This window comes from Haliotis rubra, unplaced genomic scaffold (genome assembly GCF_003918875.1).
Source record: "Haliotis rubra isolate DU_JTF1 unplaced genomic scaffold, ASM391887v1 Scf55, whole genome shotgun sequence".
NCBI lineage: Eukaryota > Metazoa > Mollusca > Gastropoda > Lepetellida > Haliotidae > Haliotis > Haliotis rubra.
In genome coordinates, this window is record NW_025767246.1 from 2,432,369 (window position 1) to 2,451,642 (window position 19,274).

The window sequence follows — 19,274 nt, forward strand, 5'->3', positions numbered from 1 at the left end:
TTTAGTTTCCTGGCAAACATTTTGGTCGGAATAATGCTCGGAATGTTTCCTGTTTGCTAGATGTTACACTACTTTGTTTCATTGAGACACTATTTCACTCACTACAATTCTGTGTACATAATACAATTATTTACATAAAAGCGCGTTGCATTTATAATAACCGACCACTTGATACTCTGTAAGGGTCTTCACTATTCCCAATCCATATATATCTATCTCAAAAGCAGTCTGTAGCCATGTACAAACCCAATGTCTCTATGACAAAAAAAACTATTGGGTGTTTATAAAATCCAAACATCAACCAGAAATTCCTATACCCTCCACGACAAGATTTTCCCAACAACTTTAACTGGCAAACATTCCTTATCAGATGCAACATGACATACAGTACCATTCCTTCAAAGGAAGCACGACATTGTTGACATATTGACCTTAATCCTGTGGCCGGCAGTTTTAATTACAGACGATATAGTCTTTGGTATCCGTTCCTTGAAGGTTAATTCTTAACTGTCAAGGGAGAGCAGCCCATTCTGGTGTCGTGGGAAGGGGATTACCAGTGTGAGTGCTTCAACAATCTTGTAGGGCTTCTTATACTCACGCCTCAGATCAAAGACGTACACCCAATTAGAATCTAACATTGTGAAGATAATTACTCTTCATGTGTCACATTCGCTTGTTCAGTAAAACGTTCTTCTTTCAATCTCTGCACACTTATTTTCTTAGAGTTAAGTGTTCTCTTCAACTGAATTTTCCCCCAGTAAAAGCTGATATTTCTTAACGTGCAAATGGTATACTTTTTACAAGCATGGTTGTTGTAACGTGACAGGTTTAATTATGCCCCGAAGGATGAGGGCGTTTCTTTGTAAATCTTGCAGCCTGTATCCCGAAAGTGGTCTGTATGGTTAGGGCATGTTGAGATAACCCGCTAATTTATGGATTATAAGCTTACTTTTGCAATAAATCGTAATTTTAAAGGTCAGGCAAAAATGTTGATCTCCTGAAGCAAATGAGTGCTTTATTGCTGATGTCAGACATTCATTTCTTCATTTTTCTGACATGACAGGTAATCCTTCCCTGGAAAAAAACGTTTGATATATTAATGGTTATGTTATATGATTGAATATTACGTTGTTTGTTTCACATTTTTACTGACGAAAATCAAATTGCTGAATTATGCAAATTTTGATGATGAAAACGATACATCACATTAAAGAAATCAAAGTGGCCATTAGCTGTCTAGAACCGTTTGAAATGTTTGTTGGTGTAACACGTTTTAAGAAAAACAACAACAAAACTGTTATTTGTTTTGACAGGCTTCGAATAATACATCCGACGTGGTTTGTCATCAATCATAAGACCACCATTAATTCTGACATGACTTATTTTGTTGGTGATGATATTTTGTCACAATGATACTTTATTATTGTTTCTAACATACGTTTTTTTCGGGATTACACTTTCACAGGAAGGAACAGATTCTAGTGCCTTTTGTATAATTATAATTTCACAGAAAAGCCTCACTTAATTTGTACGATGCTGTTATCATATACATTGTTTTAATTTTTTCATCCGGTCTCTATCTGGTTAGGGTTGGAGATGAGAAAGATATGGAATATTAATGACCGAACCCGTTCCAACAATAAAAGATGTGACAATTTGATAAAATCTGTAGTCGCCTGTTTCACATACATTCTGTGTTACATCACGTAAGCAAAATACATGAATTCCACGGACTGAACACATGTGACTGTCAAGAAGACGTCCAAGTGTATTTTAATTGTGCGATGTAGTTCTCTGTTTTTATTTGCTGAACACTAATCGCACTTTCCTCTGAGTGACTTTCCACTTCCTCTCAACAGATCAAGGAATCTTCGACGACTAGATGAGAAGGCTTGGCGTCTCTTTTATTAGCGCAATGTCAAACTTGTGTTTGTTTAATGTTTGAGTTAATGTTTTCTTAAAAAAATTCATTAAGGACAGAATGAAGCATGTATTTACACAGACGCATTAACTGTGAGTTAAAATGAGTTGAAAGTGCATAATCTGATATAGATAAACGAACATGCTAGTTATGGACTCAAATATTTGGCTGTACTGACAGACATGGTCATTCGCAATTCCTTATTCTAATGAAATTAACAGCTTCAAAACCAAAAGGGTTCATCTTTGCCTCGTCCTTCCATTTACAGCCATGCTAATGTAAAATAACGGGCATATATAATCTACTGTCAATCATCAAGGGGTGAATCTATATAGATAGAAGCGACAAAACCCTTTCCACATCCATAAGAAATCTCTGCTAAAAGCAGAGTAGATTGTACAGTTGTGACTGTAACATGAGTTTATATTTGTTTCAGCAGTATTACAGCTGTACGATGTTGTTTGTAAACAAATCGTGCTAGAACATGCTACTTTAACATCAATATTTATTTATTTTTTGCATTACTCAGCCAGTTTGTTTTAGAAAGTGAAGTTTCGTATCTCGTGTGTATGCTTTGATATATTGTGAATATTGGCCACAATTTGTTCTATACATACATCCTGCTGGACGAGTGAAAAGTGTTCACAAATTTTGAAAGCTTTGAAGGTTTCAGTATGATTGTGAGATAAATAGCTGACTTGTCTTTGCATGTGTTTGTGACGGATACCACTGATTTAGGTGAAGGATCTAGTATCATAACTATTTGATTTTGGTCGATGAACCCATGGCAGGGACATTTCGTATTGAAATGCTCTGGTCTACTGTATATACACATCCAGATATGAAATGCCACAAAGCCGGCTCCCATCCATTCGTTAAACTTTGTTGTTGGAAATACACTGAATCATCTAATTGAAAAAAACCCCATCAAATGTTTTCATCAATAAAAGGGCACAGAGTGAAGAAATACGACTTTACTGACTGGGCAAAAAGATAATTTACACTTGAAAATTATTTGAATACTGAATACAGTCGCCGGAACACTGGAATTTTCATGACCAAAATGCATCTTTGATACTCTTCGATTACCCGTTCCTTGTTTGTGTCATTATAACCTCCATCAACATGGGTGTATATTCTCTTTGCCCGACAGTTTATTGCAGGGTTTAGGGCAATGTGACCGGCCTTGGATCTTGCAAAATGATCTTGGAAAAAAGTATTTTTCTAATTTCCGCTGAAACTGCTTCCGCAAATGAGTTAATTTCATTGCGGTTGTGCCTAATCATATTGGGTGTTCTTTTGAAAAGGTCATTCCTAATTAGATCCTATTGTTTTTAATTCAATATTAGCGAAAAACCCTTTCTCAAATCCCCGGAAGCCACTGGGCATATCATGAGCATATGTTTTCACCAAAATTAGTCTGCATCACTTCGGCTTTCCACAACATCCAACTAAATACTAGGAAACCTAGCCCACACGTCGGGATATTATTCATCTATTGTTCACAGCGACCTTAAATCAAACTCACAGATTAACCATGTCAACTTGAATGTTTTGTCAGTTGTAAAGTCGTTTTCTTTCGCAATAGACATGACTTTCACCAAACAAAACATTATATTAATCATCGGCTTTCCATTCACCTAATTGTTTTAATGACAAAATATTGAGTGTCGAATCTGCGTTGAATTGTGAAGTCGTAATCACGGACACATTTCCTTCATCTGAATCAGTTCTTCATAACTGTAAAGTTAAAATGCATACAGGTACAAATGGCTATAATGTTTTCTCCGTATATTCTAGCAAGCACTGTCGAGTTGTTACCGCTGTCAATTCAATGTTAGATATTTTAAAAAGTGTTAAGCAAACATCACTAATCACTCGATAAGAGCTGTATATCTCACTCGGTATTGATTTACGTGTGATTGTTGTTATAGTGTGAAACGTCGCATCTTGTTTTGTACGGTCATGTTGTCGGACTTGTAATCCATGCATTTTTAAAGTCTTGCTCTCATGCCATCAATCAATTATAGCATGTGTTTCGTTAAAAGGAAGAGATTTTTAGGTGTTAGTATTTTATCGATTAACACCCTTCGCAGGGTGTCACTTCGCTTTTAACACACGTTCGTGAGTAGTATTAATATTAATGTCAAGAGAAACATCTAATACTAAATTGAAAGAACAATCCCATTATATGTAAACTTGAAATGACATCCAGTTCATGCAGGAACTGGCAACTAAAATTGTTTTGAAATTCCCAGCTATCAAATATTCTTCATATTTAAAATGTTTCAGTGCTAATTGTGCTTGCTCTTCCAACAAAGACACCAAAACCATCAGCACCAGGACCCATGAAGAACACTTCATCACTGAGATTGGTGTGCTATGGTCACAGAATATGAAGAACATGTACAGTTCTGAAACAGTATATTATTCTGATAACATATTGGTGAAGGCAAACACTCCCCAGACAGACATGTCAACATGTATCATAAAAGACCGTAAAACATTTATATTCACTCATGGTGACCTCAACGCAACAACAACATAGTCGATACAGCGTCATTACAGCCACTGTCATTTCCCCGTCATTACCCATCAAATTACTGTCTTCTTGGTGTGTTTCTTTGTGTCTGGTTCCAGGTATGGAGTCAAGATGATTGTATGCATGTGCTACGACACTGTGTGACTTAGAGTGACAAAAACATCTTCAAGATTAATAGCCTGAAGACATCGACTTTTCATAACTCAACTTTCTCTTTGAAAGATATCCGTGCAGAAACAGGCCAGGATTGGTCTTCAGCAAACTATGCCTTTAATCCATGGATTCTGTTGCTGGAGTGATGCACTCCCTGACTTTGTGTACCTATGTTTTCATACTTCGAAATTAGTAAATCTTTGTTGCTGATGTATAACCAACTCGAGCATGCCTGTAATCCATGGAATCTGTTGCTCGAGTAGTGCACTCGCTGACTTTGTGTACCTACATTTTTACACTTTGAAATTATTAACTCCTTGCTGCCAATGTATAACTAGCTCGAGCATGCCTGTAACTCATGAAGTTTGCTGCTGGAGTCATGCACTCCCTGACTTTGTATACTAGTATCTATATTTTCTTACTTTCAAAATTTGTAACTCTTTATTGCCAATATGTAACCCTAACATCGAGTTGTGTACTCCCTGTCTTTGGATACCTATCTGGAATGAATAAAAAAAATTATATATATAAAAAAACAAAACTACAATAACATCTGGAGGATCAAAAACAAAACCAAAAAAACAAAAAAACAAAAACCAAAAAAACTATGCTAATCATATGACAAGGATCGTATGGTCAGGCTCCCTGATTAGGTTGAAGCATGTCGTATGCCATATGCGTAGATCGGTGTGTTTGATCGATGTGAATCACTGTTGTAACAGCATAGCAAACAAATATGTGCTTTGAACACGAAGCACCAGGTGAAGGCTATATTTGTTGGAATCCCTAGCTGGAATTCTGGAATTCGAAGAACGCTCATACGTTGTCAGTGTTACTTTTAAATTTCGAGAATTCGTTGAAAGGAGTTATTTTCGTTCAACGTTTGATATGTATTTGACAGTGATTTCAGAAAAATATGCCTGGAACATAGTTGGATTTGTTCAATGGACTCTGATGTTAGCGGAATTTCTTATGATTTTGATATGAGGTGCAATATGGTACTGGCAACTACTTTCGGTTTCTGTCTTACAACTCAGTGCCCCGACTTCTTGATAGACTTTAACGTAATCCATTTACTCCATCCATTGTGCTCCTTTGTGTCTGTTTCCAGGAATGGAGCCAAGATGATTGTATGCCTTGCTGTGACTTGTGCCAGATTGAACAAACTGTCTGCTTGACCTTATGACAGATATATCCCGACTTTTGGCGAAACTATAACGTTTAAATCCATTTTGTATTTTCCCATCACTTCAACATCTCCTGTTATAACTAATAAACCCTTTGTTGAATGCTTGTATGTTTCACACGACCATCTTCGACCGTCAAGCAACCTTGCTTCCAGGTCTATTTGTGAAATGCATTTCGCGACAGTACAACTTTTCACACGATCAGTACTGGGAATCAGATTAACAAATACGCTTAAAGCAAACACATTCACTTTGGTACACAATTTGATGATAAAATGGTGTAAAGATGAGAGGCATACATATATTCAGTTTTGAAGTGTTGCTATCTGTCTTCGTAGTAAACTGACCGTCTCCGTGGTGTAGTGGTTAGAGCGTCCGCCCGGAGAGCGGAAGGTCGTGGGTTCGATCCCCGACCGCGTCATACCAAAAGACGTTAAAATATGGTACTTGTTGGTCCCTGCCTGGCGCTCGGCATTAATGGGTACAACAAGGACTGGTCGGCTCGGAGTCAGTATAATGTGTCTGAGTGGGGTATTCATGCTTCACTGCGGCATGGTATCTCAGTGGGCTAGCACTATCAAACCAGCTTAAGTCTGGGCTAGTACAAGCAGTCGCACATACACATACACACGCATGCACGTCGTCATATGAGCGAAATATTCTCAAGTACGACGTAAAACCCAATTTCACCTCACCTCGTAGTAAACTATTGCCTTCTTCTTTCCTCCCTTAATTAGTTACTTACTTACGCAAGAGACACGTATTCTCATGAACATGGGTCGGACAACATTCTGCTCATTAAACAGTTGGATCTTTTTACATGAGACAGTTTCCATGTTTACTCAGCAGGAGACAGGCACCCTCCTACATAGGAGACAGATTGCCATCCAGCTGAGTCGTAATATCTCGAGTCTTGATCGTGTTGATGTAGCGTATCAAGCAATCCGTTAACTGATGGCAAGATTGTAGTAGGATCAGATGTCTGTGTATACGAGGAAATCACTGTGGATGAAAAATGACAGATCTGGTTTAAGCATATGGATGATACAATAAATAATTTTGCTCTGTCATTACGGGTTATACTACAAAAACCAGAATCCGTTGTCTGATGTAATGTGTGCCTTCCGTAACAAATCCCTTCGTTAATATTTCCCTTATTACGAATACACATATTTTCTAAATTTCTGTCATCCTAGCCACGAGTTTACATTGTAAGTATTGGAGTTTTCCTCTCTGTGTATGTCTCGCTACACTGAAGGCACACGGAGTTATGTGTGTACAACACGAATCCTAATAAAAGGCGACATCATAAGTGCAAAGAAAAATGACAAAACAAACCCATCCCCGATCATAAGAAAAAGCTGAAAAGTAGAAAGATAAATTTAGGATCTGAAGCAGTTAGAGTAAGGTGTAATTCCAAATCAGCAGTGATATTCTCCTTCTAATATGATTATGCATTAAGACCAACCAACAGTTAGGTTGTCACAGTCCGTAGTACGATAGGAAAAATATTCTCTATGGGAAGTTTCCTTTTCCTCAACATATAAATGTGTGAAGGAAATATTTTTCTAAGTATGTTTTGTTTATCCTACTAAAATAAACAGTTCGTGGTTCCTATCAAATATACATAAATAACAAGATGAAGTGGATTATCCGACCTTGGCCATGTTGCATGTAAGGTAATGGTCAACTCAGTGGGGATTCCACTAACTAAACCACTGCTCTGATTCTATCATACGCCAGACTGGACTTCTGTCTCGCGTGAACCTGTGTCCTGCCATCACTAATGATAGTTGTTGGTTAATGTATTTAGCCAAATCTCTTGGCAAATTTAGTTTCAGATAGATTGTGATGTTGCTTATGGCGGGGGTCAGATTGTAATCAGTGCAGTCTGGTGGTAACTTGCTCACTCTACACACACATGGAAAATGATCTCAGAGATATTTCACACATATATACTTATGTCATACTATTGCATGTAATAACGTTATGGCTTTCTATAACACAGCTTCATTTCTTGCAAAATGTACACGAATATCAACCTGTTTGAGCCAATATTACTACAACGTCATCAACACCGATTACCTTTGTACATGTATACAGGTACACCATGCATGAAACAATGGTTACACATCTGAATCCTTGTGGTGCCATTATCCATGCATGACTGACACGGTTAATGTGCAATGTCGAATTGATCAAGGTGCATAATTCGTGGTGCACCAGAAATAGGTTATTAACATTGTCTCGATGTCATGAATCGAACCACAATCTTCGACGTGACACACTAGCATTTAACCATAAACTTCCATAACTTAAGTTAGTTCAACATAATTTCAATATCCCTGTCAATACAGAAAGTTATGCTCTTATTTCATAAAATAATAATCACAAACTTGTAAACCTATAACAAACCAGGCCTACTTGATCTTGCTTCATCTACATTTACAGTGTATCGATCTACAAATCGAACACAAATTCATTGATAGGCTATTACCAAGTGATCATAAAAACCGTCACATAATTTATGAAAAACGTTTTTGTTTATCTTGTAAATTGTTTTTATTCTTTTCATCCGGCCTTTTTCTGGTTAGGATTGGAGATAAGAAACATAAAGTAGCAATGGCCTAACCATTTCAAACAATACAAAGATCAGAAAATTTGATCAAAGAATGTCGTCGCCTATTTCACTGATTCACAGACATTCGGTGTTATATCACGTTAGCAAAGGACAGGAAGTCGATGAACTGAACACAAGTGACTGTCAGGAAGAAGGCCAAGTGGTATGTTAATTGTGGGATGTATTTTGATTTGTTGAACACTAATACCGCTTTAGTCTAATTGACTTTCCCCTTAGTCTCAACAGCTCAAGGTACCTTTCGATGACTAGATGGGAAGGCATCTCGACTCTTTCATGAAAGCTATGCTTCTTTGAAATTCCTTTTTCTGATAAAGTTAACAGCTGTGTGAATAAACGGGTTCATTTTTGTCTCGTCCTTTTGTTAACAGTCATATTCTGATAAATTACGGCCACTCTTCCTTTGTCAACGACCGAGTGGCGAAACTTTAACATGCTTCTTCTACATCAATATTAAATTATTTATTTTATTCCTCAGTCATTTTGCTCCCGAAAATGAAATGCAATGTGAATAAGCTGATGCAAAATCGGGAAAAAGTTATTTAATATTTGAAAATTAGGTTTCACCAAAAACGTTATCGGAAAGGGTTACATGGCTGAACATATTCGTTGAAACACTGTAAACGATATTTTTCACTACCTTTCCTGGAGATAAACGAACAACTGGTTTACTAACGACTCAACGATAGTTTGAATCCTCTGACAGCTGAAGTGTTTGAAACTAATCTCATAAAATGCAAATGAGGCTTTTTCAATATTCCAGTTTCTTGAGAAGGGGATTCAATTTGTAATGCTGATGATGTTGATGACAATCATATTATCATGTTTATACAGATTAAAATACATAAAGAAGTGGTGGGTGGGGAGTCGGGTTGTCCTGGCACAGTGAAGCTGGTTAGGCTCATCATCAGCTCAGGTACCCTTGGCCCCTCAACACGCCGCCTAGACAGTGAAAGGGGAGCACTGTCTAGCCTTCCACGAACTTTTCTGGAGAATATGAAATGGAGACTTCCCAACACAGCAGCCTTCTGCATTACCTAGAAGAGCTGTGCTCCCGGTGGATAACCCGGGCACACTCCTGATCTGCGTCAAGAGATCAGGAGGTACCAAACCAAGTCACTGAGAAAAAGGGAGACACAGACAACATTGTAATGCAAGAATCTTTTCGGTCTCATTACTGTCATAAAGGACAGAAATGATATAGATAAATTCATTAGGCTTATCAAAATTATTATCATTAATATTTTTCAACAATATAAACGTATAACCAAACATCATATTATGAGCAAATATATGTGGAAATCATGTATTATTTCATGTCAGATGCCTTCACTGAAGCACAGATTGTCACAGGAGTCCCCGAAGCTTGGATATGTTGTTCCTATATTTTACACAACATATACAAACTTGCAGAAATCTTACACTTGTCGTCAACACTTGGTGTCATTCACATTAACACTAGTGTTATATAAAATTCATATAATTTTACCACCATTTTACTTTTCATGTCCAATGAAATGTGTTTCTGTGGATTAATACGGACTGGTCACTTATCAAGCCTCTTGGATAGTAGATCCTTCAGTTCAAGGTATGCTCTTCATGGAACAATGCCAAAATGGTCAGTCAAGTGATTTCTGAACTGCACTCGAAAAGCACCAAATGTCTTAGGATCATTGGTTCGAATCCCACATCTCTCCATCAATGTTTCTAGGTGTGGCAGCGCCATACCCGTAATCGTTGATTTCACCAAACTGGTAAATGCCATGACCTGAATCACTTAGGGTTCTCCTCCAATATAAAGCCATACACAGAATCACAATACATTTGTTTTGCCATTGTGCGCTCTGATCTTGATCTGAAGCATATTCTCAAAATGAAGTATATTCTGATAGGAAGGACTTCTCAGTATAGTATCCCCTTTTTGTATGCGATTTCAACATAATATCTTGTTGCTTGATGCCTGTTATTATCAATTGATCTTGAATCCGATTACAAACATGTTCGTCAATAAAGAGAATTAACGTCACCATTGAGCCAATAGAGGATGACAAAATATGTTTGCAGATATTCCCAAACTAATTTTGTGCATGTGATATGAAAGTTTTATCCACTTTTCACTTCGATAAAATACTTTCTTGGGCTTTGACTGTGTAGTTTACGCGGTGAAGAAACGACAACTTGATGGATAAAACAACCATCGATTCCCAACATGGGTGGAATGTGGGATGCCCATTTCTGGTGTCCCCCGCAGTGATATTGCTGGATTATTGCAAAAAGCGTCATAAAACCTGCTCACTTACTCGTCATGGTTCTTGGTTTCAGAGAGAGAAACTTGAAATCACCTGTCGGGATGTTATTGATGTATTGTTCAAAACGAACGTTAAACTATCGGAATTACATACAAATCTCATTCATCTGAAACAATTCCTCATTTCTCTGAAGTGAAAATTTACAAAAAACATGTTTTTGTGACCACATTTCCAAGCCGACATATTGGAACGATCACCACTGTCAACTTATTGTTAAATATTGTATGTGTTATGCACACATCATTAATCATTCGACAAAGGAAAACACAACATGTGAAACTATCTAAATATCTCACTCGCCATTGGTCTTGTTTTACATGCCATTGTTGTTATCCATTGACATGTCACACCTTGTTTTGCACGACGATGTAGTCGGACACGTATTCCGTGCATGAATAAGTCCTTTTGTACTGCAAGGCTATCAATCAAGTATTGCATGTGTTTCATTGAAGGGCAGCGATGTTTAGGTGTTTGTAGTTTATCGATTAACATCCCTCACCTCACAGGGTTCTTCTTCGCTTTCAACATACGTTCATTAATATTGCTGATATTAATGTCAAGAGAAGCATGTAAAACCGATTTGGCATAAACGATCCCTTATTTCAGAAGGTACAGAGCAGGAATGGGAGCAGGAGTCCGAACAGAAACTGGCAACTCAGGTATTTGAAGAATGCCCATCCATGAAATATTCTTCATGCTTAAAGTATTTTAATCGTAATTGTTTTTGCTCATCCGTTCACAGGATCTTTGTAGAACACTTCGTTAGTGATGTTGCTGTACTATGCTTACAGAAAATAAAGGACACGTACAGTTTCTGAGGAGTCTGTGAGTGAGTTAAGGTTAACGCCACACTCAATATTCCAGCTATATGGCGGCGGTCTGTAAATAATCGAGTCTGGACCAGACAATCCAGTGATCAACAGCATGAGCTTCGGTCTGCGCAATTGGGAACCGATGAAATGTGTCAACCAAGTCAGCTAGCCTGACCACCCGATCCCGTTAGTCGCCTCTTACGACAAGCATGGGTTACTGAAGATCAATATTCTAACCCGGACCTTCACGTACAGTTTCCGAGGAATGTCTTCTGGAATGATAAAGGTGACAGCCTTCTCCACACAGACACTTCCTAGACAGACATGTTAGCTCAAATCAAAGATACCATGAAATATATACATTCGCTCATGGTGACCTCAGCGTGAAAAAAACATACATGTAGTCTATACAGCGCCGGCCGTTACAGCTGCTGTCATTTCTTACCCATCAAATTACTTTCTTCTTGATGTGTTCCTTTGTGTCTGGTTCCAGGAATGGAGAGAAGATGATTGTATGCATGTGCTGTGAGTGGTGTGATTCAGAGTGACAGTGTGCTAAATTGTATGATAGATATATCCTGACTTCCAGTGAGACTACATCGTAATCTTTTGTTTTTCTTGTCGCTGTACGTCACTTCAACGTCAACATCCCCCAAAGAAATCAGTCTTTATTGAATGTACTTCCTGTGAATTTTGCACGAGCACCTTCCACCGCCAAGCAAACTTGTTCAAGTCCATTAGTCAAATACATAGGGCGACAATATAACACAGTACTGCTGATTAGATGAACAATTCAACTGTTTATTTACATTTATTGAATTTTTAATATTGCGATCTGTCTTCGTTGTAAACCATTGAACGTGCGCCCAACTCACTCACTCACATGGATCCGACAACCTTCCACCATTAGACAGTTTGCTTCCTAACCAAGAGACAGATAACCCCCACTCAGGAGATTGCCTTCCAGCTGAATCGTAATATGACAAGTCTTGATCATGAAATACACGTTGTATAGAAAATGACAAAGTGCTGTTGATCCTCAAGGCTGAATTCGACATGGCCTCCATATTATTATATTTCTTGTACGATATGAAAGTCGTAATTGACATTTGATAGGCAAGACGTCTAAATACTTTCCTCTGCACTGTAGTATCCATGCTGTTTGCTGTCGATGGAGAATATTAAGCGGTCTGTTAACTGATGTTATGATTGTAGTGGGGCCAGATGTTTATGTACACAAGGAAAGCACTTTTGATGAAAATTGACAGAAACTGAATTATCCACATGGATGATGTAATAAATAATTGCACGCTGTCATTACTGGTTATTTCCAAAGTTTGAGACTGAATCATCTGCCAAATGTGACTGGGGGATTTTGTCTAAGATTTATGTGTTGTATAAATGAACAGTCAATCCGTTAAATAAAGCTGACCACATTTTTCAATATTTAGTGTCTATTTTAACGCGGTTGCCATTTTGTGCGGAACTGGGGTTGGTCTCTTACTGTACTCGGAAACGGAGACAGATGAGGTGGTCATTTTATATTTGTTTATTGCTTCTCTAAGGCCAGACTATGCACACATGGGGCGGGGATTCAACCAACTACATAACTGAACTGATTCTATCACCCGCCAGACTGGACTTCTGTCTCACGTGAACCGGTGTCCAGCCTTCGCTAATAAAGATTGATTAATATAGGTAGGATACGAGATAGCCAAATGTTTTGAGAAATTTATCTTTGAGTTTGTAATCAGTGCAGTTTAGTTGTAACTTGCTCATTGCAGGTACATACTTTTGTCATTCTATTGCTTTCAATAACGTCATGGTTTGCTATGACACAACAATAAATGTAATTGATGAATTGGCGTGATTGCGTGTACAGGTGCTATGACATCTCGTCAACGGTACAGGGACACACGTATGTAAACCTATGTGAGTCACTATTATTCACACTGTTTACACTAGTACATGTATACATCCTGCATGAAACCAAATCTGAATATACCCTTGTGGTGAAATTATCCATTTACATAGCATCAGTAACATGGTTAGTGTGCAAAGTTCATTTAATTCAGGAAATGTCAACACCAAGGGCACGGCGACATCCTTGTTATAACCACTGTAGGTTAAATCACGGTGGTACGTGTTATTTGGTCCATGAGAGAACGTAACCTTTTTCTCAAGGTAAGAAACACAAATTACTAAAGAGATATAGATGTTTTAAGAAATCATCTGTATATATAAAGACAAGTTGATTGATGTAATTGTATATAAATGAGTTTCAATAGAAAGAAGATCAATAATGAATTCAATGGAAAGAAAAGATCAGTAGATGAATAGTTAAAACACACATATACATCACGTGGTAGAATGTCAGTTATTACATCTTTAAAATTATTCAAAGGAGTTGATCTGCTCAGGTGACAGTAAGTAAACTGTCTATCTGTATAACATATTCTATCATGATTGTAGTGTTGCGAGGACTATGGCTTATGATGTTTTGTCTTGTGTAAATGAAGTCATTGACTGTGACCGTAGTGTCGGGTGAGGAAAATAGCTTCTTTAATTTCGTGACGAACAGGTCTTATGATGTCAACTAGTGACTATATCGTTGAGAACATGGCACGTGAGCTTATGATATCAAGTACTGACTCTTTAGCTACGAACATTGCTTATGAAGTCGACCAATGACTTTATCGTGACGAACATGATATATGAGGTCGACTGTCAGTGGCTGAAGGATCGTGACAGACATGGCTGATATAGTCAACATACACGGCGAAGCGGAAACAACTAGCAGATTTTGGTTTCCTGGTCAACATTTTGGATTGAATAATAGTTTTCGGCTCTTTTCCTGTTTACCAAATGATACACTAGTATGTTTCATAGCATCCGTTCCTTGAAGTTAATTCTTTAACTGGCAAGAGAGAGCAGATCAGCCTGGTGTTGTGGGAAGGGGATTACCAGTGTGAGTGCTTCAACAATCTTGTAGGACTTATACTCACATCTCAGATCAAAGACGTACACCCAATTAGAATCTAACACTGTGAAGATAATTACTCTTCATAGACCACATTTGCTTATTCAGTAAAACGTTCTTCCTTCAATCTCAGTTCTCTTCAGTTGAATGTCACCTCTGTTAAAGAATATTTTTTTCAAGTTTAAATTGTGTACTTTTTGCAAGCATGGTTGTTGTAACGTGACAGGTTTAATTATGTCCCGAAGGATGATGGCGTTTATTTGCGAATGTAACATCTAGTATCCCCAAGGTGGTCTGTCTGGTGGGATAACTCGCTACTTTATGGATTATAAGCTTACTTTTTGCAATAAATCGTACCTCTAAAGGTCAGTCAAATACGTTGATCTTCTGAAGCGAAATAATTGCTTTAACGCTGATATCAGACAAAAACATACCACCTTTCTTGTTTGTCATGATTTGGCAGCTAATAACCCTCCATTTAGTTGGTGATGATAGTTTGTCACAATGATATTGTATTATTGTTTCTAACGTACGTTATTTTCAGGATAACACATAGGACTTGCTTGCAATCATAAGTCATTAATTCAACAGATTCTTTTGTTGGTGATGATAGTTTGACTTTTGTATTATTTTATCAACGAGTCCCAGCCGGGATCTGAAACCACGTTCACAGAATAAGGAACTTAATTGCTAGAAATTCGGGGTGCACCAGAAATTGGTTATAAACATTGTCTCCATGTTGGGAATCGAACCACGACACACTATCTCTTAACCATATGGCTGTACTACCATAACTGAAGTTCGTTGGTTTTGTTTGAGGTTACCTCATTACTCCTGTCAATGCAGAACTGTATGCTTATATTTAATAAAACATAATCCTACACTTGCAAACCCATAACAAAACAGGTCAACTTGATCCGAATAAATTATTAAAAAAAGTTTTTGTATGTGCTGTAAATTGTTTTAACTTTTTTCATCCGGCCTCTTTCTGGTTAAGGTTGAAAATAAGAAACATAAAATAGCAATGGCCTTACCCATTCAAGCAATATAAAGATCAGACAATTTGATAAAAATTGTCGTCGCCTATTTCACTGATTCACACCCAGAGCAAAGGACATGAAGTCCACGGACTGAACACAGGTTACTGTAAGGAAGAAGCCTTCAGGCCAAGTGTTTTTTTCTTAATTATGTGGTGTATTTTCCTGTTTTAATTTGCTGAACACAAATACCGATTTCCTCTAATTGACTTTCCACTTCCTTTCAACAGATCAAGGTATCTTTCGATGACTAAATGGAAAGGCATCGCGACTCTTTCGTTAGCGCAGTGTCAAAGTATCTAGTTCAACCTGTGTTTGTTATTTGAGTCAAACGATTAAGTTAATGTCTTTTTCAAAAACATTTGGAACATGAGTGCAGCATGTATTTACACAGACGCATTAACCGTGATTTAAAGAATGAGCCATTAGTTGAAAGTGCATAATCTGAAATAGACAAACGAACATGCTTGTTATTGACACAATTATTTGGCTGTGTTGCTGACAGACAGACATGATTGTAGACATTCCTACATCAGATGAAATTAGCAGCTGTGAGAACAAAATGGATCACCTATTCCTAGTCCTTTTGTTTACAGCCATACTTATTACGGCCTCCAAGTGATGAATCTTTCACATGCTACTTTAACATCAATATTTAATTATATGCTGTATTACCTAGCCATTTTACTTCAGACAATGAAATGCAATTTTGTATCTCGCGTGTATGTTCTACCATATTGTGAATATTGACCACAAATACAAATCATTCAGCCCATGCGGCTGGACCAGTGAAAAGCGTTCGCAACTTTTGACAGCTTTCAAGGTTTCAGTATGGTTATCAGATGAACAGTTGACATGTCTTTGCATGTGTTTGTGACGGGTACCACTGATCTGGATAGAGCATCGGGCACCATAACTATTTGGTGTTGGTGCTATGGATATAGTGTGTACAAGACTACTTTCTTATCATTATTGAAATGCTTTGGTCCACATCTGCGAAATTAATGGGTTCAGCAAGAATAAATGTTAATGTCACCTATAAACCACGACCTGGGAAAAGATGGGTTAAACTTGAATGTTGGATGTGACCAAAAACTTGCAAAAGTTGAAAACAGGCTTGAAACAGTCGCCAAAACACTGAAAACGTTCAGTCATCTTTGATATTCTTGGAATAACCAGTTCTGGTATGTTTCCTTTTTACCTTTTTAGTTATTTTTATTCTCCATCAACATTGGTGTATACTTTCTTTTGCCTTCTCTTACAGGCTTTAGGTAAATGTGACGGGCCTTGGATCTTGGAAAAATCTGGAAGGAAAGTCTTTTTTGTAATTTCCGCTGATACTGCTTCCACAAATGTGTTAATTTCATTCTGGTTGTGTCTAATTGTATAAGACGTTCATTTGAAAAGGTCATTCTAAATATAATTTAATTGTTTTTAGTTAAAAAGAAGCGATGAAACCTTTTCTAAAGTCATCGTAAGCCACTCTGTGGTTGCGCCAATATCATGAGCAGACGTTTTTGAAATCTTTTTATAAAACATGAATTCCATCTTTTAATAAAAGCGGGAAAAGAATTGCCATATTCACAACAAATGTCGACTGAAAGCAGAGATGAACACCAATGCTAATGGAAAGTTTCAAGTTTATCTGGTGCTCCATGAACGACATTTATCGACAATTTGAAGTAATAAACACCTACATTGGTAAACACACAATTCATGATTTCAGTATATGTGCTGGAGGAGTGAGTGAGTGTGAGTTTAGTTTTACGCTGCGCTCAGCAATTTTCCAGCTATATGGCGGCGGTCTGTAAATAATCGAGTCTGGACCAGACAATCCAGTGATCAACAGCATGAGCATCGATCTGCGTAATTGGGAACCGATGACATGTGTGAACCAAGTCAGCTAGCCTGACCACCGATCCCGTTAGTCGCCTCTTACGACAAGCATGGGTTACTGAAGATCAATATTCTAACCCGGACCTTCACGTAGTTTCCGAGGAATGTCTTCTGGAATGATAAAGGTGACAGCCTTCTTCACACAGACACTTCCTAGACAGACATGTTAGCTCAAATCAAAGATACTATGAAATATATACATTCGCTCATGGTGACCTCAGCGTGAAAAAAACATACATGTAGTCTATACAGCGCCGGCCGTTACAGCTGCTGTCATTTCCCCGTCATTACCCATCAAATTACTTTCTTCTTGATGTGTTCCTTTGTGTCTGGTTCCAGGAATGGAGAGAAGATGATTGTATGCATGTGCTGTGAGTGGTGTGATTCAGAGTGACAGTGTGCTAAATTGTATTGGTTTTTACAGTTGGTTTTTATTCAAATGCGGCATAAAATCATACTCACTCAGTCGTCATATCTGTAGGTTTTATCAGAGCCATGGTCTTGTGTGTCACCACAATTGATGCCTGCATCACTTCAGCTTTCAACCATCATCAAACTAAACCGTAAGCAACTTAGACCTGCATCCCACCTCGGAATATTATTGATCTGTTGTTCATTGCGACCTTAAATCTCTCACAGACTAACGACGTTAAGTACAATGCTTTGTCAGTTGTGAAGTTTGGTGTTGTTACTTTTGCGCTGAACATGACGTTAAGCAAACAAAATATTATATCAATCATCTATGAAAAAAATCAACTTTCTACTCACCTCACAGTTTTAATGACAAAATATTGCTGTGAAGTCGAAATCACGGACAATCTCTGAATCAGTTCTTGATAACAGTAAACTTCAAATGCATGTCTGTAGAAAATGGCCTTAATTGTTTCTCCATATTTTTCTAGCCGGACATAATGAGGTACTACTGTCAACACATTGTTAAATATTTGATGTGTTTAACACACATCATTAATCACACGACGAGAGTAAGCACGAACTGGCTCTATATATCACTCGGTTTTGTTTTACATGTCATCATTATCCTGTGAAACGTAACACCCTGCTTTGTCCGGCCATGTAGTCAGACCTGTATTCCATGCATTTATAAAGAGTCTTTCCCAGTGCCATCAATCAATTATAGCATGCGTTTCTTTGAAAGGAAGCGATATTTAGGTGTTAGTATGTTATCGATTGACAGGGTGCCACTTCTCTTTGAACACATGTTCGTCTGTACTGATAATATTTATTTTAAGAGAAGCATGTCAAACTGCAAGGACAAACCAGATTCCATTATTTGCGTATTAGTAACCTTACAGGAACCAATCTGCTCAGATTGTTTTAGATATCTTTGCTTGTTGTTTAACGCTGCTCTCAGCAATATAAGAAATGTAACAGTCGGTTGGTCAACGTTCGAGGTAAATCAGTGATCAATATCATGACCATCGATCTATGCAGACATGTTTCAACCCCAAGTAAACGATGCTGACCACTGATCCCTTAATTTGGCTCTTACTACAAGCATGGGTTCCTGAAGACCAGTTTTAACCAGATTGATTTAGAATTACCAGCCATCAAAATACATTGTGTGTCGATTTTAACCGTGTTTCAATTCTAATTGTTTTTGTTCATCCAACAAATACACCCCACACATCCGTTGTGAGGACCCTCGTAGAACACGTCGACAATGATATTGGCGTGCAGGGGCACAGCATATCAAGAACACGTACAGTTCCCGAGTAATGTCTTCTGACATTGTCCAACAACCTTGGCATGCTTAAAATAGCTGTGGAATTCCTTGCTTT